This window comes from Phasianus colchicus, chromosome 21 (assembly GCF_987193195.1).
Source record: "Phasianus colchicus chromosome 21, bPhaCol1.hap1.1, whole genome shotgun sequence".
Classification (NCBI taxonomy): Eukaryota; Metazoa; Chordata; class Aves; order Galliformes; family Phasianidae; genus Phasianus; species Phasianus colchicus.
This window is the reverse complement of record NC_143456.1, coordinates 10,400,382-10,426,994: the sequence shown is the minus strand read 5'-3', so window position 1 is coordinate 10,426,994 and position 26,613 is coordinate 10,400,382. Positions and strand designations below refer to the sequence as shown.

Genomic DNA, 26,613 nt, shown 5'->3' with positions numbered 1-26,613 from the left:
TGTTGGGCTGTTTCAGATTTTCCTTTACCCGGTTCCTCTGCCAGCCCCCTCTCTGCGGGGCAGCAGCCACCTTTCTGTCATCGCTTTTGGAGCCCCACTCTGCTCCCAGCTCCACGCACCCTCCCTGCTGCGCCCATCGGCACAGCCCGGCTGGGAGCGCAGGCTGCCAGCAGTGGAGCAGGGCTCAGCTGTTGCTTGGAAACCAGCAGCCACATATCAGAAATGTTCCCCTCTACAGCGAGCTTCCTAAACTAACAGCTTTGAAAGGAACAGTTGTTCTTTCAGGATCATATTCATTTTATTCTTTCTTTTTAAAGAAAAAAGTCTTTCAGCCCAGCTTTGCTTTCTCCTCAGTTCTCTTCCCTCACATCTGTCCCACAAAGGCGGGCAGTGTCACACGCCTGGGAGCAGAGCCCTTTTATCCTCATCTCCTTAGGGCTTCGATGTTGGCATCGCTGAATTTTGCTCTGAGCGGAAGGAAGCCACGAACGGTTCCCACATCGCCTGTGGTTGTGCTGGCTCTGCTCTTCACTGATAGTTCTCCTCTGTGGGGCGAGGGGCTGTGTCCCATCCCTGCAGGTCTGCAGGGCCAGCAGCGCTCTGAGCCCACAGCCCACCTTGTTGGTTATTGGTTTGTACCCGGCCCTAAGGATTTCTATGGCACTTGAACTCATGTTGGATACATCTGTGGTGGAAACAGCCTCAAAGGCTGATGATGAACATAATCCTTCAATTAAAAGATGTCTGCAGGAGTACCATTTTCCTCTCTGACCAGTTCCAGCCTCAAAATGCTCCTCAGGAAGTGGGAATGGGATTGAAGCACAGAGCCGCTCCCTGTTAGGACTCTTCTGCTTGCACCTGAGAATTTCAGTGAATGGTTTTGACATTCTTTTAAATCCAAAATGCATCTGGCATGGCTGAGAGCAGCTGAAGCTGCATTTCCTTTTGTTCCAGCTATGCACAGAGAGGATGGGATGTTTCCCCACCACCAGCTGTTGGCTGGCTGATCTCTGTCGGTGCAGATCTGGGGGCGGGAGGACACGTTTCACACCACAGTGCTGTGCCTGGTATTAACCTTAAAATCAGCATGTGAGAGGTTGGTGTGTGCAGGTGAGCATCACCACAGCTGCACCAAGAGACACTGGGATTCCTCATCATTATTAGCATTGATTCCCCTTTTGTGTGGGGGCTGCGTTGTTTGTGAACTCGTTAGGCTGTGACCCACATGTGAGCCTCACATTTATGCTCTGCAGAAGTCAGCACATTTGCAGGGGGTTATTATACTTCTGAGGCTGGAGTTGTTTAACGTGCATGATGAGAAAACTGTTCAGAAATATTTCAAGAACTATAAAACAGGTTCCAAGGATACTTTTTTTATAGCCAGAATCTGTTCTCCTGTCTAAATGTGACATACTAAAAAGGCAGCACTCTGTTTATGAAAGCAGCGTGGAATCTCAATGCCAGTGCTCATTGTTCCTGATGAATACAGGGTGGCAACAGTGTGGATGGAGCCTGCTTGGAGCTGATTTGCCTCAGTTATTCCTTTCTTCAGAAGGACTTGACTCTTTTGTGCTGCATTATCTTCCAAGTGATGTAGCCCAATGCAATGCGCCTTTGGAAATGGGAAGAATTTATGCAGTGTTGTGTAGCAGTTCTGTTCAGAAAATGGGAACGTTACAAGGGGAAAGGCTGCACGTCGCTGCTGTGCTGTGTCAGGGCTGGCTGGTGGCTGTGTGGTCGTGTCCCACCTGCAGAGTGGCTGGCAGTCTGCAGTTAGCTCTGTAGCACAGCTTAAGGGACAGGTGTGACAGTATGTTCTGTCCAGACATCTAGCAGGTGTTGGGTTAACAGACCATCTGCTGGACCTGGAGTTCTCCTCCAGGTCTATGAGCAGAACGCTGCTGGGGGGAACAAATACATGAGCATCTTTGTGCTTTTCCCAAAGACAAAATTGTTTCAGGGGATTCAGAATTAAGGGGACTTTAAGATTGAGGGCATTTTGTCTCATGTGCTTAAAGGATGTAGAGATGAATAAATAAGAATTAGAAGGGAGAAAGGGGCAGAAAACACAACGGGATCATCTTAGAGCAGCAAGATGGCGATTAGGCAGTTCAGAAGTCTCCCCCTGAAAGCAAATATGATGTGAAAGTATAAATGAGTTACACAGAGCCATTTCCTAATCCCAAATAATAAGAAGCCCTTATTAAGGAGTGAATCCTCTTGTCCTTACATGTGCTAAGCCCCTGGGACGTGGCTGCCCTGTGTCTTCATTACCCTCCTGAATATCTTTATGTATAAGCTTAACTTTCAGAAATGATGCAGTTCCACTGGGACCATAATTGCATGGTGCTGCAGTGTTCCGTTGTGTCCTCCCATATCCTCTTCCCCCTCTCCTTGTTTCTAACCCATGCTATTTTGTTATTCTGGGATGGTTTTTTGGGGGGTTGGGTTTTTTTTTTGGTTTTTTGGTTTTTTTTTTTCCCCTGCAAAAGTCCTCCAATTTGTTTCAGTTGATGAATCAAAGACTTAAGCTTCCTTTTAAGCACTAATTGGGAATATGCTTTGTCCTTAAAATGAGAAATGCGCTGTACATCCCTGTGCTGCTGACTGGGCTGAGGATATTTACATGACTTACAGTTATATTCCTTTCTGTAGCTGCAGCACAAGTTCTGACCTAGTTGCCAGGTATTACACAAGTCAGTGCAGTTTTAATATAACCAAATGAAGTCCAACTTTTACTGCAGTTATGGAGCCAGCGTGTGAGGATGGCCCTGGCAAATCATCCTTTGGCATCACTTCCACCCCAGCTGAGATGTGTGCGTTTCTCATGCTGAGCACGGAGCAGCCCGGGCTGTGCAGAGCTGAGACCCCGCTCAGCAGTGCTGGGACACTGAGGGGGGGGGACTGGCACAGAAGTGCAGGAAGCCCTTCTCACTCCCCTGGGTACAAGTGAGCGCTGCTGTTTGGTGAGGCACAGTAAGGCAGCATTGTGGGGTTTTTGTTTTGTTTTGTCTTGTATTTTTGGGGGGTGACATTTGAGGCTGAACATTTTCATCTAAACCGGAGCTGTCAGAAACATGCGAGTTAATGAGGCCTTCCTTTCAGACACGAGATGATGCAGGGCTTTGTTTGCTGCTGGCTGCAGGGTGGCCCAGCCCTGAGTGCTGCAGCGGATGGGGCATCACAGAGCTCCCAGCAGGGCACCCTGTGTGCATCAGCTCTCACCACAGCTCTGAGAGAACACAGAGCGTTTGGTGCTTCTCGTGTCATCTGGAGCCTTTTTTTATCATTAAAGTCAAAATGGAAATTTCACAGAGGGAGGCAATTTACTGTCCCCACTCTTTGGCCAGAATTCATCAGGGGGCTAATTAAAACAGTGCAGTGCTTGTTAATAATAATTCAGAGTAACTTTTCACTGCAGTGTGTTATTTAGCAAGGCACACTGGGACGTACCCAGTGCTTCAAAGCACCAAATACATCGTGTGCCCCGGGTGCAGTTCAGATCTTTGCCCTTTCACTGTGACTTCCCAGGGCAGCTGAAGGCAGCCTGGCTGAGTCTGAGTGGAAAAAATGACAGTTTAAGGAGAAGTTAGCACTGACTTTGTATATTGTGTCCCAATTAACCCCTGGGTGCAGAAGTGGAACTTCAGTTGGAATGCTGTTCTGGTTCTGTGCAGCTTGTTGGCAGCATCTCTGCATTAGCAGTTGCTGTACACAGCAAAGCCACGGCACGATTTAGCAGATAAATGGACACACATCCATAGGGCTCATAAACCGGTGAAGCTCCAGTGATTTCACTCCTACTGTTAATGAGTTGCTGGAATTATTTACAGATTTGATTGATGGTATTAACTGTGTGTAGCTCTGTTTAACGCACCCTGGAAGCAGGCATGTCATACATGACTTGTCCTGCCGGGCTCAGCACGCCGGGCCCTTATTTGCAAAGAGGATCCACGTGGGTTTGTGTTGAGGAGTTTTCTTAAATGAGGCCTCGTGGGCTGTGCTACCAGAGCTTGTTTCTGTGCTCTCACAGTGCTGTGTGACTACCTAAGAAATGCTGCCATCTTCATACCTGTGACTGAATATACTTCCTGCCTTCCACGTGAACCTGTGAAGACTTCATTTTTCTTGCAGCCCTTTTCCTTACAGTTTATATGTCTGGAAGCCCAGGTTTTGTTCAGCTCTGTGGGCAGTGCCAGCAGGGCTGCGTTCTCAGTGTGTCTGTGCTTCGTGAACTCCAGAAAGACGTCTCATAAGTTCTGCCATTATGGCACAATAATTGTCTTTAAAAGTGGCTGCGAGTGTGAATTTACTCTACTTATTTCTGATGGCCAGCGAAGCTTTAGACAGCAATTTAATCATTATTATTGCTACGGTACAGCTGCTCTCTGGAGGAGCTTAAACCATGTCAGAAAGGGAACCAACATAATGAGTCTGACAGAATTTTGGAAGGAGCAATTAAATTTGGATAATGAGTTCCCCTGAATTTTTAGTGTTATCACAACAATTCACTACATTGCAGTCTGTTCATCTCTGGGTTCAAAACCAAAATGTGCAGTTGGAAATGGGGCACAGGTATGTCCTGCCCCAGGTTTATTCCTCTTAATGTATATGTAAAACACGAGACAAAAGAAAGCAGCATCCCCCCTCTCTGTATGTCAGTCGTAAGGCTGCATTGCTGCTCTCCGCACTGCCCAAGTTCAGTGCTTGTGACACACGAAAGCAGTGAGACTGCAGGAACTTCTGTCTCACCCCTTTCCTGCAGTCACAGAGAAGTCCCCAGCCCAGTTTCAGTTGCATGGATTACACTGTGCTTAATATTTGGGGCCTGAATGAGTAAAGGTAAATCAAACTTCATTGGGTTGGCTCTTATTTACAGGTTTCTTTGGAAATACATGGGGGTACTGAAACACAACTGGCTGCAATGACAAAAGATCAGCACTATTCTACTTGATTTTTATTCTGCTCTGATGCAGTGTGGGGTTTCTCACCCCTCAGTGCAGCCGCTGGAGCTGGTAGCTTCACAGGGAGAAGCTCTGGTGGCCCAGTCCTTCCACAACCAAGTGTCAGCCTTGTTGCTTTTGTTGTGCTGCTGTATTCTGCAGGTTACAGCCCAGGTAGCTGTGCAGGAGTCTTCTATGTATGCGGTGCAGAATCGTTGGTAAGAGGGATTTTTTTTTCTGGAGGGCAACAAATATGCTAAAAGGCAGACTGTTTTTTGTATGCTGACAAGCTGGAAATTACAGATGTTTTGTGGCCACTAAAACGATAATAATAGAAAGGCAGTCCAGCACATGAACAGACACTGGAATGTGAGGTGCTCATGTTCCACTCTGAGCTCTGCTGTGTGTTAGGAAAGCTTCTCAGGCTTTGTGCTTCTGCCACTCTGCCCACAAAAAAATGAGTGTCCCCATGGCATGTGCCCCCAAACGCAGAGTTCCGACCCCAGAAGTGCTGACAGAAGGCATCTGACACTGGCAGGCGGTGCTTCTGGTCTCTCCTGATGGGATCTGCATCCATTTGTGTGGCACAGAGAGCAGTAATTCCCATATCTCGGGTGCTGAATAGTGTGATATAATTAATAAAGGTAATGACAATTTCCTCACTGAATACCAATTGATGCTCTGCCTTCTAAGGGAGCAGAGATTGGGAATGGAAAGCAGATGGGATGATGGCACATAAAGAAATTATTTCTTTGATGTAAAAGGCATTAAGGAAGTGTTTCATCCATGGCAGGTTGAAAAATGAAGCAGCTTTCATAGAAGCCATAAAAATGTCTTAATCTGTCGCTGTTCCTTCTTTACTGGAGACACGAGGGAGCTCAGTTCAACACAAACTCCCCAGTGCCTGTGACCTTAAATGTCACTGCTTCATTCTTGAGTTAACTGTGTTCTGGGGATGCAGCCACTCTAACAGGATTTTTTCCATCTGAAAAGATGCACTGGTGAGAAAGGAGAAAGTGTAAACCGGCTCCAATGCAATGCAGTTAAGCAGAAAGGAGCCCCAGATGAGGCAGTTCCCCTGCTTGCTCAGCCCGCCCTGCTCCACAGAGCGTGGGTTGCCGAACCCCTCTGTGATACGTGGCGTTTGAGTTGTGCTGCTGTGAATGAGCAGCCTATCTAACAGCTGCTGCGCCTGGTGTGGGTTTTGTTGCTGTTTTTTATGGTGTGCTGAAATGCCAGGGTGAAATCTGAGCTGCCTCATTGATCAGCTCAGTATTAGGAAAAATAAGGATGCAATTAGGATTTGGAAAAATTGGATTAAATACCCATTTCCTCACAGAAAGATATTAAGGCTCCTCCTGTTTCACATTAAGCTCCAAACGGGAAGGCAGGCTGGACGGCAGCCCTGTAATTGGTGCAAATGGCACAGGACATGCTTGGAAGCACCTAAAGAGCCCAACTTCAGCTAATCTGATTCATAGCTGCAGGAGGGCCACATCTTCTCAGTTTTACAGCAGGCGAATTGCCTTTGTCCTTGCTTCTCCTTCCCTGTTCAGCCCAGTCCTGTTTCTGGTTTAAATCTTAGCAGCTTCTCACTCAAATGTCCTCCGTTGCTGCCCCTCCTGCCCCGTGGCACTCGGGTTCTTCTCCATCCCCTCTCTCTGTCATGCCTCAAAACTGTTCCGTTCTCTGAGATCTCGGTGTGTGACAAGAATCAAAGGGCCATCTTGGTGGGAGGTGGGGAATGCTGAGAGAGCCTTTGTCTCCCGCACAGGGCCCGCTGGACCTGGTTGTGTATGGATGTTTGTTCTGGAGCCCTGCCTGTGAGATGCCATCACCTCTCTGGGCAGTGAATTGTGCTGCTTGGTTCTTCGTCCCTGAACAAGCTTGGGAGTGCACGTGGCTGGGATAAACAGAAATGAGCAGGGGAGTTGTTAGGGTTAGGTTGGCTGGGTCCACTGGTACCACTGACAGCCTAATAATTGCTTCCAAGTAAGGAGATGAAAGGGAACAAACCCACCCACTTGTGTTTGCCAGGGTCCGGTGCTGCAGCATCCTCTGTTACTCTGCCCATATGGTTTGCTTTGAATTACTGATGATTGGCATCACGATGTCTCACTGATGAAACTCATTTAATTAGTCCCCTCATAAATGGCCTTCCCACAAGGCAAAGCTGTTGTCCCAGACAGCACCCTTAGAAAAACATTTTTTTTTTCTTGAAAAAATGGATTACATATGTACTTTTCCCTGTATGCCCCCTGACAAATGGAGCATGCTGCTGTTTATATGGTCTTTGAAAAGATGGTTATATCTTAAGATAAAACCATCAGTATATGAAAACAGTTTCTTAACAAAAGCAGCATTTGTTGGAAAACCTTCATCGGTGGTAGGGTGGGAGTAATTAGGTGCAATGTAATCTAATGACTCAAGGCAACAAACAAGCTTTGGCGTAGCTGTGTCAGAACAGCGGTTCTCCTGGGAAACCCCGTGGGAAAGGAGCGCTGGGTCGGAGCGGCACCGCAGGCGCGCTGTGCTCCCCGCAGCCCGGCCGCGGGCTTCCGTCCCTTCCATCCCTTTCATCTCTCACGGTCTGTGAGCGCCCAGGGGCAGCGGCCGTCAGCCCGCCGTGGCTCCGTGCGCAGTTTTTGGATGTAGTGGTTCACCACAGCTCTCAGTATAACTGAAACTAAGTCCTGTTTTCTCTGCGCGCCCCCTGATCCTTTGTATGCTGCTACGTGTGAGCGGCGGTGTTTTACACCAAACACAAAGCACAGATGAGGTACATCCTTTGTGATCAGTTGTACAGAAACAGGAGCTGCACAGCACGTGTTCCTGCAGCCAAGTGCTGCCCTGCTGCATCCCGGGGTCAGTGTGTCCTGTGGTGATTTTCAGTACCTCCTGGAGATGTCTGAAGATCAGAAGTTAATTTTCATGCGCCTTTTATAACCGCTTTGTAATTAGTTTCTCTGAACCGGTTTGTTTTTCTGCTGCCAAACACTTCAGTGCTTATATGTAAATTTTCAACATCTGAAGCCTTCTTCCTTTAGAAGAGAATACAGGGCAATCATCAGATAAAAGTCATTACATATTCAGAGCTATTCTGCTCCACCGATAATAAAACATTCTTAGGGGAAGGTGACCTTTCTACAATAGACTTATTAATGTCAGGACTTCAGAATTGTCTTTTCTCATTACAAGTCCTACCAAAAACATTAAAAAGACTGAAGTTTATGATCTTAAAGATATGTCAACGCACCATCATTAAAGAAATTTTCACAGAATGTTATTTATATAACCTATTTTCTGCATTTCATCTGGCAAGCATTCCAAGTCAGTCTTTGTTTAAAGGGAGCTCCGCATTCATGACTGCTCTCTATTCCTGACATCAGCCCAGCACCCCCTGATAAGGCTCCTGGCTCTGTGTCTGTACCCTGAGGTGTCCCACGGCTGCGGGGCTGAGCTCCAGAAGGGGCTGTGCTCCCATGAGCACCAGGGCAGATTTTAGATGAGGATATGCAGAATTCAGCCAAGAGAAAACCTGCAAACACCACTGTGTCATTTTGTAAACAAAAGCTACTGGTGCCAGTTGTAAGCATAGGAGACTTGGGTAATTTCTGCTTATTCACCACCAGTTGACAACAGCTTTTGTTCATGGACACAGGTGGAGGGAGGGGGATGCATTCATCCAACAAAGGCAGCTATAGCAGAAATGCTACATCAGGGCTTAGACCAGGATGAAGCACCTGGCGGAAGGCAGGGCCAGCCCAGAGCAGTTCAGCTGCAATGTACCTGAATGACCGGGGGGGCTGGAGCCAGGATCTGCCTGCCCCCTCCCAGGCCTCCTCAAAGGGTTGGCATGGAGGTGAGGGTATCTTGCTGGAGATCCCTGCCTACTCGAGGCCTGAAGGTAAGCAGATTCTTTCATTTGTTTCTGTGCCCACAGCTGTTTATTTGAACAAATCCTCACTTGCTGCAGCCTTGGACCTTGCTGCTCTGTCATCACTGCTGTGCTTCCCATGGTGTTACAGCAGCTCAACACCTTCTTCCCTCTGCTACTGCTGAGCCCACAGCCAGGTTGGAGTTGGTTTGTTAACAGCAAAATCCGATTTCCATTGTCCTCTGTGTGCTGGGAGCTTGTGTCTGCAGAATTAGTCTCAATGAAGCCAGGAGAGCTCCCAGAGAAAGATGAGCACTGTAGTGACAGTGAAAAGCTGTTGCCAAAAGACAGTTTTGAACATTTTAACTGAAATGTGTGACAGGATTTAGCAAAGGAAGAAAAAGAAAATCAGGACTTAATTTCCTAGGGGCTTTTAGCATTCAGAAAGTTGAAAGGTGAGCCCACTCACCCTGTGGGTTGTGGCAATACGTGCAACTGACAACTTGATTGATCTCTGGCATCGGGAGACATCTGTGCCAGGAGGACATCAGCTCATTCCAATCAGTGATGTTTCTGTGCTATCCTGAACCCACGCACTGAGCTGAGGTAGCTCTGCTGGAGCCCCATCTTCCTGCTGCTGTTCTGCTCTCCACCTGCCCCGGCTCACCCAGCAGCTCTGCTGACTGCTGTGGCAGTGGGAACTCAGCCCCATTGCCTACACACCGGTATCTTTCCAGAATCAGTGTTTTTAAAAAGTGAAATCATTCATCCTACTGGAATTGTGATTCAGACAATGATAGCATCAATATTAATGCAATAATCGAACTTTAATTTCAGTTGCTAAGTAACCTACCATTCCCACTTGAACCAAAACAACTGAAAATGGAGAAAACCTCATGTGAGAAGGGTGTTATGGTGGGGGAGAGCCTCGGCCTGGCACAGCTCTGCAGAACGGCTGCCTGTGGCTCTGCTGGCAGCAGGGGGGGCTTTGGGCCGTCCTGCACTGCCCGAATTCGGTTAGCACAGTCAATCAGAAACTGTGAGGAATCTGTTTGGTTGTCGGTTTTTTTCCCACATGTTTTTGAAGACTGACTGACTGTTTTTATTCCAGCAAAACAGTTTTGTCAGAGAAATCCCAGAGCCCCTTCCCCTGTTTGAAGGTGATCTGATGGAGCTCAGCATGGCCAGCGCTGTGCAGACCTGGCATTAACAGACAGGAAAAGGGCTTTTTTTCAGCAGCTTCTAAACAACAAACTAAGAACATTTAAAAGAGGGAAGGCTGTGCAAATACTTCCTTTGTACTGTTGTGTTTTTGTTTGTTTTTTTCCTGTTACGCATTATCTTGAGAAGCCCAAAGAAGTCTGTTTATCTAGGAAATAAGATTTGGTTTTAGCTGCGGAGGCAGGCAGAGGTTGGGAAGGGGTACGGCAGCCAGCTGGTGCAGGAGGGAGGGAGAAAAGAGGTCATTCATTATAATTTGTCCTCACGGTTGCCAGCAAAGCAGAGGAAGGAACATGTCCTCTGGGATTCCCCAGCTGGCAGGAACATCTTTGCAGGCTGACTTCCAAACACACCAGCAAATGGAAACAAAAATATCTATTCACAGGAGAACTGCAACTTCATGGATGTTGCTTTAATCTGAAGAGCTGCATAATGATGAGAAGCAGAAGAAAAATAAGATCACAATCTCCTAGAAGCAAGGAGCACGGAGGAGCATATCCAAAGTACTTTGATTTTATTTTCAGGGTTCACCAGAGCTTCCATGCCTTTTCTGCTTCTATTCTGTTCTACTTTCCTCCTTCAAAAAGCCAGTTCTGCTTCGTCCCGTGTGATCCCAGTGCTGAGCACACCCCGCTGTGTCTGTGGTGGCCAACAGGACGTTTCTCCATTTCCAGACAGCAGCTACCTCATTTTTCCACTGATTGTAATTTCCTCCATCTCTGTAATTAGCTCACCTAATGCAAAAGCATAACGATCTGCTCACTCCTCTCTCCATGATGATCATCAGCTGCTGAGCGCTGGCTGTGCACCCCCCACTGTCCCACTCCTGTGTTCGCTGTAGGTCGGGTGAGACTCCTCTGACCCAGGGAGATCCCCTGTGCTCACTGTGGAACAGCTGTGTGCAGACATCATCCTGACAGCCTTTATTTGCACATGGGGCAGAACGGGCAGTTCTCTGTCACTCCTCCGGGTCTTCTGATGCTCCTGTAGCATTACTTCTAAATGAAGTCGTCGGTCATGCCTTGGGAACGCTGGCCCAGCCTGCGTGCAGAGGCTCTCTGCAGTTTCTGCTCGGATTTGTTGCGGCTAAAATGCATGAGATGGTGCCCAGCTCCCTTCTCTGCCCCGCTTCTCTACTCAGCTTTACGGGCTGCTGCCAGAGTCCGGAGCGGCCCGCTGTGCCCAGGGGCTGCAGGGGCAGCGCTGGGCCGGATTCGGCTCCGTGCAGAAAGAGGGAGCGGCTGAGCGCCTGGAGCTGCGGGTGCTCCGCGCCGCCGCCTCGTGCCGGGGCCGCTCTGCCCGCCGTTAGCGCCCTGAGCGCCGTTAGAGCCCCGCGGTGACGGCGGAGCGGTGGGCGCTGCTCGAGCTGCTCCATCCCAGGGCTGCGCTGCGAGAAACGCGCCCGTGCGGGGCTGCGGGGCTGCGTGTGCCGCTGCTGCAGCCCGTGGCTGCTGAATGTGCTGGGACTGAAGTTACGGCCTGTTATCCGTGGTGAATGACTTTGATCTCCGTTATTTAGCCTTAATCCCGGCTGTATCGTAGGGGAAGCAGTAAGATTCTCCCACTGCAGACGTATTTTGCTTCCCTCCCTCCCAGCCCCTCCGGCATTGCCCCCGGCCCACACCGCAGGGGCAGCGCTGTCTGCGGGCACACGTTGCGTTTTGCCGCTGTTCTGCTGGGGGAAGCTTTGGCTTCCTGGGTGATTTGAGCAGCTATTGTCTACGCGAGAACAAAGTCAGAATAACCATCCCTGCCAGGCGCTGTTACAAAAGAGAACATTGCGTTCCTTGCAGTTCCTGGCAGTTTATCATGTTCGTTTGCTTGTATCTTTGTGTGTCAATGTCCTGATCAATTATATTGCATCTGCCTGTGGCTGGAATATTGCTATGGGTAGTTCTGATTGGGATTTAGGTTCAGAAATAAGTCATTTATAGTGACTGTAAGTGCAAACTTCAAAACACTGGGGAACAAATAGCAGTCGTAGAGCCACGTGGTCGTTATTTACGTGACAATATTCACTTGTACTCCGTGTCAATGTAACCTGGTGCTTCACGGGCCACAGCTGCCTCCCTGTGCACTCCTGATGCCAAGAGATTTGCACATGCTGTGACCCCATGGCAACTTCTGGCCAAGACCACCTTCCTGCCACTCAGCAGCACAGCATCCATGAGCATGAGACAAATCCTGCTTTAGAGGGAGGCATAAGGGTGTTTGAACTGTGCAGGAGGTGGGCACTGGGGGTGAGCCCCAGCACTGCTCAGCACAGCACAGCCCTGAGCTGCGGTAACAGCGCCCAGCAGTGGGCTCTGCTCAGCTCCACAGCCTGATTGCATCATCTTGGGCAGCACTGTCACCTTCAGCCTGCTGCAATTTGTAAGGTCTGTGTGGGGAATGCAAATGAGAGAAAAACAAATTTTGTCCTCCAAAAGATGTAGCAAACCATTTTCATCACACGCAACTGTGAGAAATGCAGAGCCTCAGTATGTGCCGCTGGATGTTTTCAGCCTGCAGGCTTTGCTCCAGCTGCTTTTCTGCGGCTATTTCTCGAACTGCTCATTCAATTCTGCTGCTTCTCACAGTGATGTCTCCATCCATGTAATCGCTACATCAAAGCAAGGCCAAAGTGGTGATTGGTGTAAGGGACTTGCACTGGAGGCAGCCGATGCTGCCTATCACAAAATGGAGGAGGAAATTGGTATCGCAGTGTTCTCTAAGAGAGATGGGTGTATATTGCAGTATCAACATTATAGCTATTTGTTTGCGCTTGTATTAAAAACAGTGCAACCCAATTAAAAGAACAAATCATTTCAATACTGAATTCCTGGAATAACATTACTGCAGAATGAGCCAGGGCAGAAGGGAGGAGCCCTCCTTGGTGGGGAACACAGAGTCTGTAGGCATCAAAGGTTACATTTAGAGCTGCAAATTGCCACAGTAATCATTCAGACACAGAAGTTACACAAATATCCCTTGCTCACATCTGTTGCTAATGCCTGGCTTTTCTGTGGGATCTTTTCACAGCGGCTCAGAGGACTCTGGAAGTCCCTCCGTGTGGCAGCCCGCAGGACAGAGAAGCACAGTGCAGGTGAGCCCACATCCATGAGCTCAGTGCTGTGTCAGCCCGGAGCTGCTCCCAGAGGCGTGCGCCATCGCTGTGCCCAGCATTCCTTGGTCCCCAGGACATTGAGCTGCATTATTTCCTGGTAAATGGACACTTTCCCCAGAGACAATCATTCTAACCCAGTTCCAGCAGCTTTCCAATTACTTTTCATCACACTAGTTTTTTTCTCCTAAAATTTTTTCTCTGAACATGGAGGCCGTTTGGTGGCTGTGGGAAGAATCCTTTTTCTTTTTGTTCTCACTGGAGGGCTTTCCTGGTCCATCTCCACTAAGAACACTGCAGAGAATTGGTAAAAAGTAAACGGCATTTGCTTGGACAGCAAGGAGTGGTACTCCCATCCTGAGCCTTGGAAATTCGCTGATTAATGGCACTCTGTAACAGGAGGCTTTAACATCTTGGTGTAGGAAAACACATATACAAACTTCACATAAATGACAAGCGTCACCTTAATTGCTGAAACAAAATTATATAAGAATATCACTTCAGAGCAGGTATAATATTTAAAAGGTGTCAATTTTCTCTCACATCTGCTTTTTAAGGTATTTTCTAGAGAATGAAGGATGCTTTTCCTCTGGTCCTTACACCAGAATATTTTCTGAAACCCGTTATGTGGGTAAAGGCTGCAACGCTTTGCGATTTCAGAGTCTGATATACTTTCATTTAGTAAAGCAGCCTCGTTGCATAAAGGTGATGGTACTGGTATGGGAACTGCTGAGTCACAGCCTGAACTGATGAAGCACCTGGGGAAAGGACCTGCTCTGCCCTGGGAGCACAGGTGGAGGCAATTCAGCTGTATGACCGGAGGGGGTGTAGCCTGGTTCCTCTTTCAGCTCACTTAAGGGCTGACTGCCACCGAGGATGGTTCTTGTCCTGGAGATCCCTCTTTTGTGGAGCTTTTCTACAAGCCCAGTTCTTCGGAGACGGGTGAGTGTTCCTCTTTTTGTAGCACCTTCTCGTTGCTTTGCTCCTGCTGCCGTTACGGTATTTAATAGCACAAATCCCACACGAGTCTCAGGCAGAGGATGGGAATTACGTTTTTAATTACCGTGTGCTCTGTGCCTTCCAGCAGCGGGGCGGGTAATGCGGCCGGCACGTGGCGGGGGAGCCGCCCCGCTTCTCTTCTCTCGGAACTTCTTTGTCCTGAGGCGGACCTGACCGCTCCAGCAGGGCTGCGCTGTGGTAGTTGCTGTGAGCTGGGCTCGAAGCGCTCGTTGGTGGCGGCTTTCTCCGCGGCGAGGAGCGGAGCGCAGGCGGTGCCTCGAGGCAGCCATGAAACCCGCGTGTCTGAGCGCCGCGGATCTGCTCGCGTCGCGGTGCCGCCGACCGGTTCTTCTTTAGCCGCTTTTAGATGCGCAGCGGAGGCTCTCGCGGCGCCGGGCGGCATCTGGCAGGAAAGCTGTGGGACTCGCTCGTCTTTTGACTGCGTCAGACTGTAACTGCTGAAGCTGCTGGGACGATTGAGGTGGCCAGGTCATTAAATGAGGATACTGCACCTTGCTGATGGGCTCTGAAGTCGCAGGAGGGGTATTAGCACGTGTTGTGTATTCCTTTGTAGGCGTCAGAGAAGAAAGCAAGGAAAGAGTAAGAATGGAGGAGGGATTGTATCCCTGGGGAACTGTGGTAGAGCCTGGGAGGTGGGGGAGCAGCCCGTCTGTGCTGCTGCTGTTGTCCCGGTCTCAGAGAGGAGAATGAATCCGCATTATCTCAGCACGTGCTGCTGCCGAGGGCTGCTGGTAGGTGTGAGGAGCCCTGTCCTCTGCTGGCCGTGGGAGTGATGAAGTTGCTGAGTCAGTTTGCTTCTTCCTGTGCTGTGGGTTTGTGTTCCATACGTTTGTGGTGTGGGGGCCGCAATCTGCATCCTACACTTCAGTATCTGTTTCTTTAGAAAACAGACAGCAGTTGCAATTTATATAGAATTGCTCTTTTCAAAAAGAGATGATAGGCCTGATTTGGAATAATTACCAAGTCACCCAAATATTTTGGGTATGACAACGTAAGTCATCCTGCTTCTCCAAGTCTGGAATCTCTATTGGGCAGGGTGGACACTACAAAGCTTTTTTCCTTGACCTCCCCAACCTTAGCAGCAGTAGAACACTGCAGGAATGCATAAGAGACAGGCTGGCTTTCTGGATCCTGCAGCTATTGTTTGCTTCTGTGGTTCTCCTTTATGTGCAACATTGGGTATGTGGGCATGGTCATCTCACAAGGGTTTGTAACCAGATCCCTGGAAGAAAGTGTTTGTTTTTTTCTTTGAGTTTTTGGCTGCATTTTAATCTTCAGTAAACATTTTCTCAAGAAAAAGTGAAAGGGAAAACATGAAGCAGGACTTGGCTGTGCTTTTTTGTTGGGAGCACCTCTGTGACCTCAGGAGGCAGAAGTTTAGAGTGAAGCAGCAGTGGCTGCTGTTTGGATGCTGGGTACTGGGAGAGGCTCAGGCTGCAGTGTGCAGTCAGCTGCTGGGGAGTGAGCAATGCAGTACATCCTGAGATAACATACATTACAAATGGGGAAGGTATATGCCTATGTTTCCAAAGTGAAGTATGCAAACAGTCTGTGAGGCATTGGTGATTTCTGTTATGCTTATCAGGAGCTTGCTGGATTAAGTTTTTTTGCAGTGGCATCCAATGGTAGGAAGGTAATAAGCTTGTAAGTATTTGAGACAAAGCTGCTGTGCTAGTACTTAGCAAAGGGTGTGCTGGAAGAGACAGGCCTCTCACATGGCCTTGGAGATGGACTGCTTCAGAGCGGTCAGTTCTGAGATGCACGTGTGGTTTGTATGGCTCTCCCCTGGGTAAAGCAGCAGCGATTCCCATCATAGGGATATCTGATATATCTGATATTCCCTAGAGCAGGGCTGCAGCATTTGGCTCTCAGGCCCTGCTCAGCTCGGTGGGTTGAAATGCTGCTGGCATCCATCAGAGCTTCTGATGTCCCAGCATGGGGTTTCCTTGTGCTCAGGGGGTGTTCCTCTCCACAAATGGGTTTGGAGCCAAAACTTTCCACTGGGGAAGGTGAAGTGGTGCCAGCCTTCCCATCTCCATGTTAACTATTCAGAAAGCCTTGCTTAGCTCAGAGCAGGTATGCCAGCTGTTCCTGGTGAAAATACGATCCCATCTTTTCCTCTTTCCCAGTAACTGTGCATTTTTTTTTTTGTTTAAAAATCAAGTGCACAACATTCAGCAACCCTCTTTAACTAGGCTTGAGTTAATCAAGCTGACTTTATTAAGAAGATCTTTGCAACCAAATGAGCTGATTACCAGCAGGAAGAAACTTAGTTCATTATCTGATTCTAAAAGCTTGAATAATTTCAGCCATTGACTTTATTGTCAGGCAAAAACTATTTCAATTATTATTTCTAATAACTTTAGAGGACATCTTTAAAGTTCTTTACTATGACTCCTACTTCAAATGCTACTGCAGAGATGAAAGGAACAAGCTTAACCCAATGAATAACTGATAAACCAGAAATATCACTGCCTTGCCTTGGAACATCACAGATCAGAGCTTGTCCCTTGAATATAATCATTGTGTATGCTATCTCTGGCCTTTATTGGAAGCGAAGCTCTTTTATGATATTCTGTCATTTATGACAGTTCCTCCAGAGAGTTCATTAGGATGAACATTAATGTGGCTGAGTCTGGGAAACTGCTTTTTCTGACATAATGCCAACATATATTACAATACTGTGCCAATGCAGCAGGGAAGCTTTATGGTTGTTTAATGCCTGTGTGTGTGTGTTGCAAATTGCATCACTTTTTAACTCTCTGTAAAGCAGTATCTTTTTTTTTTCCTGAATTGTCACTGCTATAAATATATGTAATAGGGCCTGAACAGCTGTTTTGTTCAGCAGTTATCTATGATGATTATGTATTCTTGGGTTGGTTTTCAACTCTGGAGAGCTGCAATTAATCTATACTGTGCTTCAAACCATCAGAGCAGGCAGTTGGATTTCCCCTTCTTGTTATTAGTATTTCTTAGGATTCTGTATACATAAAAATCTGTATTAGAAACCTCCTGCATTATGTAGTATTAGTAACTTCAAGTCCCCAGACAGGTCAGCTGCTGAGTGCAGGGCAGTGTGCAAGGCAGTAGTGTTGGTCTACATAGTATAGGGTACGTGTAATAAACATCTATTGTTGCTGTCAGAGGATTTCATATATCTTATGAAGTAAAGCATAGTTGAACGTGTTTGCTGCCTCAGGCAATAGATTTCCCCTGCTCTCTCTGTCAGTTCTCTGGGCAGTTTCTCCAGAGAACTGCAGAACCCATATGGGCACTGGTCTCTGCAGCTGCCATGCCAAATGGGACAAGGTCCCTGCCATCACCCCTTGTCCTTAGCAGCGAGAAGGGCTGCAGCTTTGCGTGGGTTCATTCTGCTGTGAAGTGGCACAGAGAGGATCTGGGTGGCTGGAGTGGCAGCCTTTGTAAACCAGGGCCGTGCTTCCCTCCCTGGTTCGCTATGCAGGGAGGCACTGGAGGAGGATGGCTGTCCCTGCAGGCTGTGACCCGCTCAGCACCGCCACCTCCAGCTGTGGGGCTGGGGCGCATGGCCTGCTATGGGGCTGTGAGCTCAGCCTGGGCGCAGCATCTGCTGCCGTGTGCTTCCTGTGGCAGAGGGATGCTGCAACTGGAGCCTGCTGTGTGCTTCTCCCCATTGCCCTGCTCTGATCTCCTTCCTTGGTCAGTTCCCAGGTACGAGAGCCATGCAATTACATTTTTCATTGTTTTCAGTTTCGTCTTGGCCCCCCTGTGCCCGTTGTGCAGCGCTGCTGTGGGAGGCAGCCAGGCTGCGACTGCCAATAAGTGGGGAGTTTGGTGCACTCTCACGGTTCTGTACAAATGGTTATTTCCCTGAATGGCCTGGGTGAGCATCGTGAGCAGCTGATGGGTACGCTGATGTGGCAGCACCAGTTGATGGTGATTTTGGGATGTGATGGGAAGTTCAGTCCACTTCTAAAAACATTGAAACAGAGTTGGCTTTGTGGGGGCTTGGCAGGCATGAGGGTTTTGTTCTCAACTGGAACACAGCAAAAGAGGAATCAGGCTTACAGGGCTATTAACATTTCTAAATGGCTTTGCTTTGCTGCACACAAGTCATTCTGCTCAATAAAATCAGAGCTTCCTTCAATTGTATTTTACGTGAATATTGATATACCAACAGAACAGAGTTCTGTTCAGTGCCATGCTGTGTTCTCCAATGATGTGAGTGATAAATACCAGCATAATAAATTTCAAAACAAGGGACTGTTTCAAAGCCAGCCCCATCCCCCAGTCCCGTGCTTCAACAAAGCCAAAGCAGTACAAGTAGGCAGATTGAGGGCTTTCTATTTCCAGTCTTCTCAAAATACAGTTATTAGTTTCAGCACTGGCAACGGAGTTCTGTTTCCAGCAAGACAGTGCTTTGCAACAGTAGAAACATCAGTTTTGTGATTCTGATCAGCTGCACATGGGGTCTCTGTGCTGGCAGCAATAGGCTCACAGCCCAGCCAGGTGGGAGTAGTGCCCATGGGGTGCTGTGTTGGGTGCAGCAGTGTTTGGGGCTATGGGTGCAGCACCAGGGCTGTTCCTCAGCCTGGGGGCTGCAATCTTCAGTGCCAGTGTGCTGCCAGGGCTGTGGTGCTGGAAGGAGGGAGAGAAGAGAATCCCAGAACTTCATCAGTTAAATGGTGAAAGCCTCTGTTTATCTGGCTGCATTCATTCTGCCAAGAGCCTCCCCTTCTTCCTCTGAGTGCTCTGACAAGTGAAACTCCTGCAAATAAAGCAGGGGATCTGCTGAATGCACAGCTATGCATGATGTAGTGGTGCTGGAGCCTCCTGCGTGGCTCACCATGAGTGTGCAGCCCCACCAGTGCTAACACCCCATTGTGGGTGGGGAGTTCTGTGTGCTGCTGCTTTTTGGTGCGATTTGGGCATCGGAGTCTGCCAGGAATTAAAGGCTGATTGTCAGGAAACTTATTAGCAGATACAGTGCCCAGCAGAGATCCATTCGTGTGTATGTATGGTTAAAGGAGTGTTGGTGAGCAGCCTGTATTTGGAGGGCGGCATGGATAAATAACAGCAGTCGACTTTTCTTGGGTTCATGTACTGCACCCATAAGTCACGAAAACAATTTGGTGCTGGAGAAGATATCCTGGGGAGGAAAACCCAGCATCCTGAATTCTGAGCAAAAGTATTTTGTGTCTCCAGACTGGATGTTGTGGAGGAGAAATGCACAGCTGAGATGTGCCTGTCCTGGGGAGGAGAGCACATGGAAAATGGTTACAGCCTGCAATAGTATTTACTTCATTAATAGAATGTTATGCAACATCACCCGAGTTAAAATCAAGGTTGTAATTAGTAGGTGGTTCATCCTGCTCCAACAATGCAGAATAATTCTTCTTTTTCACCCCACAAACAGTAATTAAAGAGAAATACTATGTAGCTGCACCTGTTTTTCATTACATGGTTGCCACAGTGAGTAAACCAAATCTTTTATTGATGAGAACAGCCACAAGTTTCAAAACTGAGTGAAGAGCGCAAAAAGCCCTTGGAGGCTCCCAGAGACACGCAGGAAATCTGAAATTATGACAGCATATGGTGGCACATACTGATCAGCGGCAGCTTCCTCCCCCCCACAGCTCCTGGTGGGCTTTCAGCTTCTCTGAGTGCTCTCACCCTGATTATTCCTTCTTCTTCACCCGTAAGTAAATCTTTGGTGGCAGGAATCAACGCAGCACTGCACAAATACTGCTGCACACCTTCCGTTATTTTCATAGCCTGAAAAAGCAGATGAGGCGGCTGGGCTGAAAATAGTTGGTGGCCGTCGGGCGCGAGAGGGACCGACGAGAGCCGCTTTGCTTATGGGAGGGCGATGGGAGGTGGTGCGGGAGGTGAGGAAGGGGCTGCGGATGCTGCTGCCCTCTGCGGACCGGACGGGCGCCGTGCAGGAGCGAATCGCAACGCTGCTCGGCGGCGCGGTGTCCGAGGGCCCGGCGAAACGCGCTGCCTCCTGCCGCCCCGTGTTCCTGCGGCTGTCCCCCCGCTGCTCTGCCGTGTCACAGCCGCACGGCGGGTTTCTCGGCTCCCCGCGTGGCAGCAGAGCTGTGCGGAGACTCCTTAGGGACGCCCGCACCGGGAGAGCGGCGATGTTAATGCGGTGCAGAGTGGGGCAGCTCTGCTGGTGTGGAGCGCCAGTGCTGCTGTGTAACTCATCTGTGGCGAGCACGGGGTTACGCATCAGCGTGTATTTTTGTGCGGGAGGTGAGAGCCGGTGGTGCCAGCAGAGAGGTGCGTGGCTGGCGAACGGTGTCTGAGATGTGTCCGCGGAGCTCGGCCCAGCAGAGCCGCTCTGCCTGCAGGGACCGCCGGGCAGCGCTGCTGCAGCGACACATCCTGGGGCGGGTCGGCAGTGCCGATGCTCCATAGCAGTCCTGTAGCAGCAGGGAGGCAGACGGTCCTGCTCCATGAGCGCACCCCTGGGTCACCCCATTAACCGCATCGCTGTGCTTCTGCGAAGCCATTGCTGTGCTGCTGATTGTAGCAGTGTTTACACCTGGTTACGGCTGAGACATGGAGTCAGGCTGTGTTTGTGTGCGTCTGGCTGAGATATTTATGCTGTTTGCCAAGTTCTCCGAGTGGAAGGACATATGCTGTCACTTGTTGGCCGTTATTTATTGCCGTTCTCTTTTTATAGGTGCATGAATATTTATTGACATTGATTAATATTTATTTCGCATAAATAATACATCACTGAGAATAATGCAGAAATACACCAAATGTGTGCAACAAATGTGGCAGTGGTGGCTGCTTGGAGTACTGGGGGGACCTGGGGCTGTGAGTGCCGCAGTTGGAAATGCTGCTACCAGCCACTGCCCTGTTGCAGTGCTTGCTGTTGGCTGGTTTTTGCTCAGTAGGACCTGGAAAACCCTATCAGGTCTCATGGGTTCGTTGTACTGATTGTAGTGCAGGTAAACAGTGCAAAAACTGAATCCTGAGAGAACCCGCAATCCTGGGATCAGTTAGCTCAGATGAGAGGGAAGGAGGAGACCAACATCAGAGGCAAGCAGAGCTCCTCTGTGGGCAAAAGTAGGTCATTGTGAGGCAGCAAAGAGTTGAAACAAAAGAAAACAGAGAGAGAAGAAAAAAGGGACGGATTGCATCACTGCATTGCAGGAAGGATGGGGCAGGGCAGCCCTGTTGGTGCACAAAGGGGCAGTGCTGCTGTGGGGCCTGTGCTGTAGGCTGGGTGCAGTGCCCTCAGGGCTCCCTGCCTGGTGTGGAAGGCTCTGTGAGGGTCACTTTGGGATGGACAGCATAGGGACAAATGAGTAAGGGAAGTTTGGACGCATTTTCCCAGTCATTACTTAGGAGCAGCAGTCTGCAGAGCCAAGCTGAAAATCAGTCAATGTTGATTTTGTTTTGCAACGTCTACAGCTTCATTTTTCCTTGTTAGCTTAAGTATTTTTCTGCAAGAAAGATACATTGGCAGAATTGCTGGTCTTCCTGGGTTATTTCTTGCTTTGCAAATTTATACTGTTCCATCTTATCTGAGTGGAAATTTCATTAGGGAAATTGCGAGGGTTTTTCTTTTAACAGAGGTATAATGCTTATTTGGTCAGACTGTAGCTGCCAATTCCCAGGTGTCGTTGTGGCATTTGTTTAATTAAGAGCAAAATTACCTGCACAGCCAGAGATGGGCGCTGGATGGGGGGCTCAGCCCAGGAGCTGTTCCTGAGGACTCTCCTCCTCTCCTGAGGGGTTCTGAAAGCCTGGAGGGGCACGAACCCATTCAGACCTCGTAACAAGAAGTGAGAAATGTGGAGAAAATGTGCTGTTATAAAGGACTCGGACCTTCGTGTACGTTTGGACTGTGCCGTACCACTGGCTGTTCCTGTTAATGTGTTTCTCTGCTAATGGCTCTGAGCAAAATACGTTCCCAGAGTAGTTTACAACAAGAATTAGTGCCATCTCTTCCCCATTGCTCTTCTCCCATCGATGATTAAAAGGGAGAAATGCAGAAATCCATTTCTGGGAGGGCTTTTTTTCCCTCGACCGCTGATCATTCTCTTCCCTTATAAAGAATAAAGCAATTAAAGATCACTGAAATTGCCAGTTTCTGGGAAGTCTGCTTTATTTGCTTGTAATTTCAGGAGGTGATTTGTGTTTGCAAAAGGAAAAGTGGTCAGAATTTAAAATGTCACCTGGAGCCCCTGCAGAAGTTTGCTCACCTGTCAGCTCCGTAAGCACGGAGGTCCTTTACTCCTGGGAGATCGTCTGATTCTAGCTCTTGTCAGCATGGCTGCTGTGGGGTGCGTGGGGTTAACACGAGCCGTGTCTGAGCTCACACCTCGCCTGCTGCACTGAAGGTGTCCCGTGAGGAACCTGGCGCACACAGCTTGGTGGCAGCAACTGCCTGAAGGTGTGTGCAGGGAGGGATGCATGTGAGCCATGCGGTGCTGGGCCACTTCTTGCAGAGAGACCCGAATGGAACCAACACATCGGGGCTTTTGTTCAGCCCTTCTCACAGTGACAAACAGCACCGAGTGGCATCGCAGCAAACGTCTGCGAGGACTCTGGTAACAGATGTGCTGAGGCTGGGAAAAACTTATTTTAGATAAGGCAAATAATCTTTTCAATTATCTTTTGCTGAAAATGTTGTATTTTTGTAGGCATTCAAGAACATTATGGCACAAAACGCTGGCCTAATTACCATTATCTCTTCTATTATGTTTGCAGAAATATTTCTCAGGTTGTCACACAGGCGCCCGCGCTGCTGTTGGGGCTGAGTCCTTCAGACAGCTGTGCCGTGCCGTTTGCTCTGCGCGCTGCAGGTGGGGAGGGACCCACGGGGCCGAGCCGTGTCTGTGTCACACCTGGGCTGTGGCTCTGCCCCTGCCCTGCCAGCTGTGTGCTCACATCCTGCCGAGCACCCACTGCCCAAACCGCGCTGAGCCCACCGCCGCCTGCTGCGCTGCACCAGATGCCGAGTGGTCTGACTGGAGTTTGCTCGCACCTCCTGCAGCCGTGGTGTACACAGCTTCTGAAAAGGTGGTGTGTGCGGCGCTGTGCGATCTTGATGAGAGGCTGATTTGATAAGAATTCCATTTAAACTTCTATTTGTGCTGGTGAGCCAGGATGTTAGTGATGCCACAAATGTTTGGTGTTGCAGACGCCGTTAGGAGCGATGCTGCACAGCCTATGGGCTGGAGGTGGGGGTGTTGGGGCACGGCTGTGCCCTGCCCTGTCCTGATGGGGGCTGATGGTGCCCACGCCCACTGCTGGGGCTGCTGCACCCCGTGTGTCGCAGGGCCTGTGCTGAATTGCCTGCAGTTTTTTCCTTGGAAAAAATCAAACGTGCTCTGAAAGTAATGGCGTTCTCTGCAAAACTGAACTACAAAATAAAAGGCGGCCTTATCTGACTTAATTTCCTTTTGCTTTGATAGGTTTTGCAATAAATTACTTATTTAGTGGATAGCATGAAACATCACACGGTGATATTTCAGACATTCAAATGCCTTGATCATTTAATAGTATTTTCCCTCTTTTATTATGCTATAGGCAGAATTTTAATTATAATATTTATGCAAATTCTGTTTGTATAATCATATTTGAAAGATGGTGTGGATCAAATTTTCCAGCCAATTTATCTAAATACAAGCTTTAAACTTTCCTTTTATCATTGCCTTGAACGCTCTCTCCCTCACTTTGTCCTCTCAGGCATTTTCTGCAGGCACTTTGTGGTGTTGGCTGTGGCCTCCAGTGAGAACGGTGTGCTTTGGGCGCTCAGCGCCTTTCCCTGCTCCTCCACCTGCTGACAGCACCACGTGTGAATCCTCTGTGCCGCGTCGGTGTTCATTAGCAAATAACTCCAGGGTTGTCTAAATGAGAAAGGCAATTAGGCGGATCTGTGGAAGACAAAGCACGTATTGATGAATGTAATGATGACATGTGCGGAATAATTTTGGACTCAAAGTAAAAATCAAAAGAAAAAAGAAAGCAGGTGTCTTCCAATTAGGGCATAAATCAACAATTACGAGCTCTCTGACTGCTGTCGAAATGCACTCTGCGTAGCGCTCCAAAGGAAGGAAGCCACCAATATTTTATATAATTAAAGGAAATTATGTATCCAATACCTTTTAATATGATTAACAGCTGTAGGGAGAAGCTGTCTAAGTGCAGCAGTTAAGGGGAATATTAGTGTGCCGTTTACACAGAGCTAAACAAGCAGGGCTGTGTGCCCGGCTGAGGGCTGGGAGCGTCTGCATGGGGGTGAGAGCAAACCTGTGTTTGGGTAACAGATGGGAGGTGCGAGGCTGCGGGCACTGCGGCAGTGTCCGTCTGTTTGTTGTTCCCTGGGGTCAGCTGAGCTGTTCCCTGAGCTCAAGCAGGCCCTCAGCACAGCACAAAGATGCCAGGCTGCACAAGAGGGATGTTATTCTGTGATTAAAAATAAAATAGATACACTCCTAAATACATCATGCAAAAGAGAGAAATTAACATGGGGCTGAGCTTTTTACGAGTTTGCAGCTCAGTCATCTGCACTCATTTTGGAAGCAGTGGAACAGAATGGGCTGTGCAGGGCAGCACTGGTGAGCTGCAACCTGAGGTCCCAGGAGCAGGGAGAGGCGCAAGGCTGGCAGCAGGGCTGCCTGCAGCACTTGGTGGGAGTGGGATGGCAGCTGCTGTGGGCCTTGCAGGGCACAGCCGGTCCCCCCCACTCGGCCCTGGTGCCCTGCACAGCTGTAGGGAAGTGCTGCAGTGGTCGGAGGCCCTGGAGGTCACATTTGTATTGGCACCACGGCAGCCTGCTGGGACCAGCCTGGGGACAGCCTTTCCCTGTAGCACAGCTGTGTTCTGTGTGGCTCTGGCTGCAGTGGGCAGCTAGAGGAGCATCCAGCGTGTGGAGATGCTGTGCCAGTTCTAAGCAGTGTTGACACAGCAGGAAATCCTGAATGCGACAGAATGCCAAAAAAAAAAAGATCTTCAGGACACTGTGAAGGGACGGTGACAGGCCTGGCTCCAGCTGCACGCAGACCAATGCTGTAGGCACCTGGAAAATGCAGCTCAGGAATGAGCTGTGCTGGCAGCAGCATAGGCTGTGCATGGAACGATGCCTGTGGGGCACAGAGCTGCAGCAGTGCTGGCACAGCCCCGCGGTGCTGTCCTGCACGCCACTGGCTGCCAGTCCGCGGTGCAGCCCAGCTGAGTTTTCCCTCTGGTCCACTTCCTGGAGCAGTGTGAGTGCTCACTGCATCTGTAGCGTAACATGGGAGGGTGGGAAAACATGGGGAGGAACACAGCCACTGTAATCTTTTAGACATCTCTGGCTCCTCTCATGTGTCTAAAAGCGCTGTGTCTGCTTAATGAGGGTTTGGATTCGTCCCACTAAATTACCTTAGCAAACCCCCCGCTAGAACATAGTCTGAGAAGATGGAAATCAATGCCTGGATGGTGGAACTTGCCTGCTCCTCTTATTTCAGGCAGTTAAATGACTGAGTAATAGATCCATAAATGAACATCTTATTAGCCTAATCCTGAATGGAAGAATACACAGATCAGCCATTTGTTCCATGGGTATCACTTACACCCGCCATCCATCTTAGTCACAGGAGTGCTGCGTTCAATTTGTCAGTGCCGAGATGAGAGCTCTCTGAGAGGGATGAGCAGGAAGGGCAGCCTGAAGCTCTTTTGCTGTAGCCAGGCAGAGCTCTGCAGAGCAGTGGTGCACGCAGGGACACGGCCCAGGGCTCACACTGGTGTCACTCCTCAGCCCAGGGCTGCCATGCCTTTCCATGAGCACCTGCCCAGGAAAATGAAAAGCATAGGCAGTCCCCAGCAAGTGGCAGTGTTAATGCAGTGCCTTGGCTTGGCAGTACCTGGTGGCACTGGGCTCCCTCACACTGTCCTGGTGACGAATGTGGCTGCAGCACTGCAGGTCAGCTGAGCTGCGCGCCCTGACGTTGTGCTGAGGATCACTTTGACTTCAGAATGAAGTAGTGGGCAGATTGGTTCTGCTGCGGTTGGTGCAGGGGATGCTGGGTGCTGTGTTCCCCAGCTGCTGTCCTGCGGGTGCTGCACTTCCTGCCATGTGGTCTGGGATGGGTGCAGTGGGGAGAGCAGCATCTGCACAGAGTGGCTGTGTGCTGTGGGGCCTCTGCGTGTTCAGTGCTTCAGAAACACCCTGCTGCCTCTGCAGTGCCAGGCACCGTGCTCTGCACACCCCTGTGCTCCCACATCCCTGTGCTCCTACACCCCTGCACTTTCCACTGCCCCTCTGTCCCTTCTTGGCATGCAGGCTCTGTCCTGTTTCAGCTCTGCGTACAGCACAGCTCCTTAATGTCACAGCTGTGTGATTTAGGCTTTTGATCAGGAGGATATAGTGATCCGGAGCACTTTTAATGAACTGTGTATTTATCTAGGGAGTCATACCGCTTTCATCCTCAACATAGCTAATAACCATAGCTCAAAAGGGG

The 26,613-nt window shown here is 49.2% G+C and overlaps 1 long non-coding RNA gene across 1 annotated transcript in view; it reads left to right on the top strand.

Annotated features, from left to right (window-relative positions):
- LOC116227892 (uncharacterized) overlaps positions 1-24,770 on the top strand; it is a 96,874-nt gene extending 72,104 nt beyond the window's left edge. Inside the window, exons 3-5 of the long non-coding RNA XR_016459217.1 lie at positions 13,063-14,086; positions 22,877-23,188; positions 23,858-24,770. This is a non-coding gene — a long non-coding RNA (uncharacterized LOC116227892). The remainder of the gene's footprint in view (positions 1-13,062; positions 14,087-22,876; positions 23,189-23,857) is intronic.
- The last annotated feature ends 1,843 nt before the right edge of the window (positions 24,771-26,613 follow it).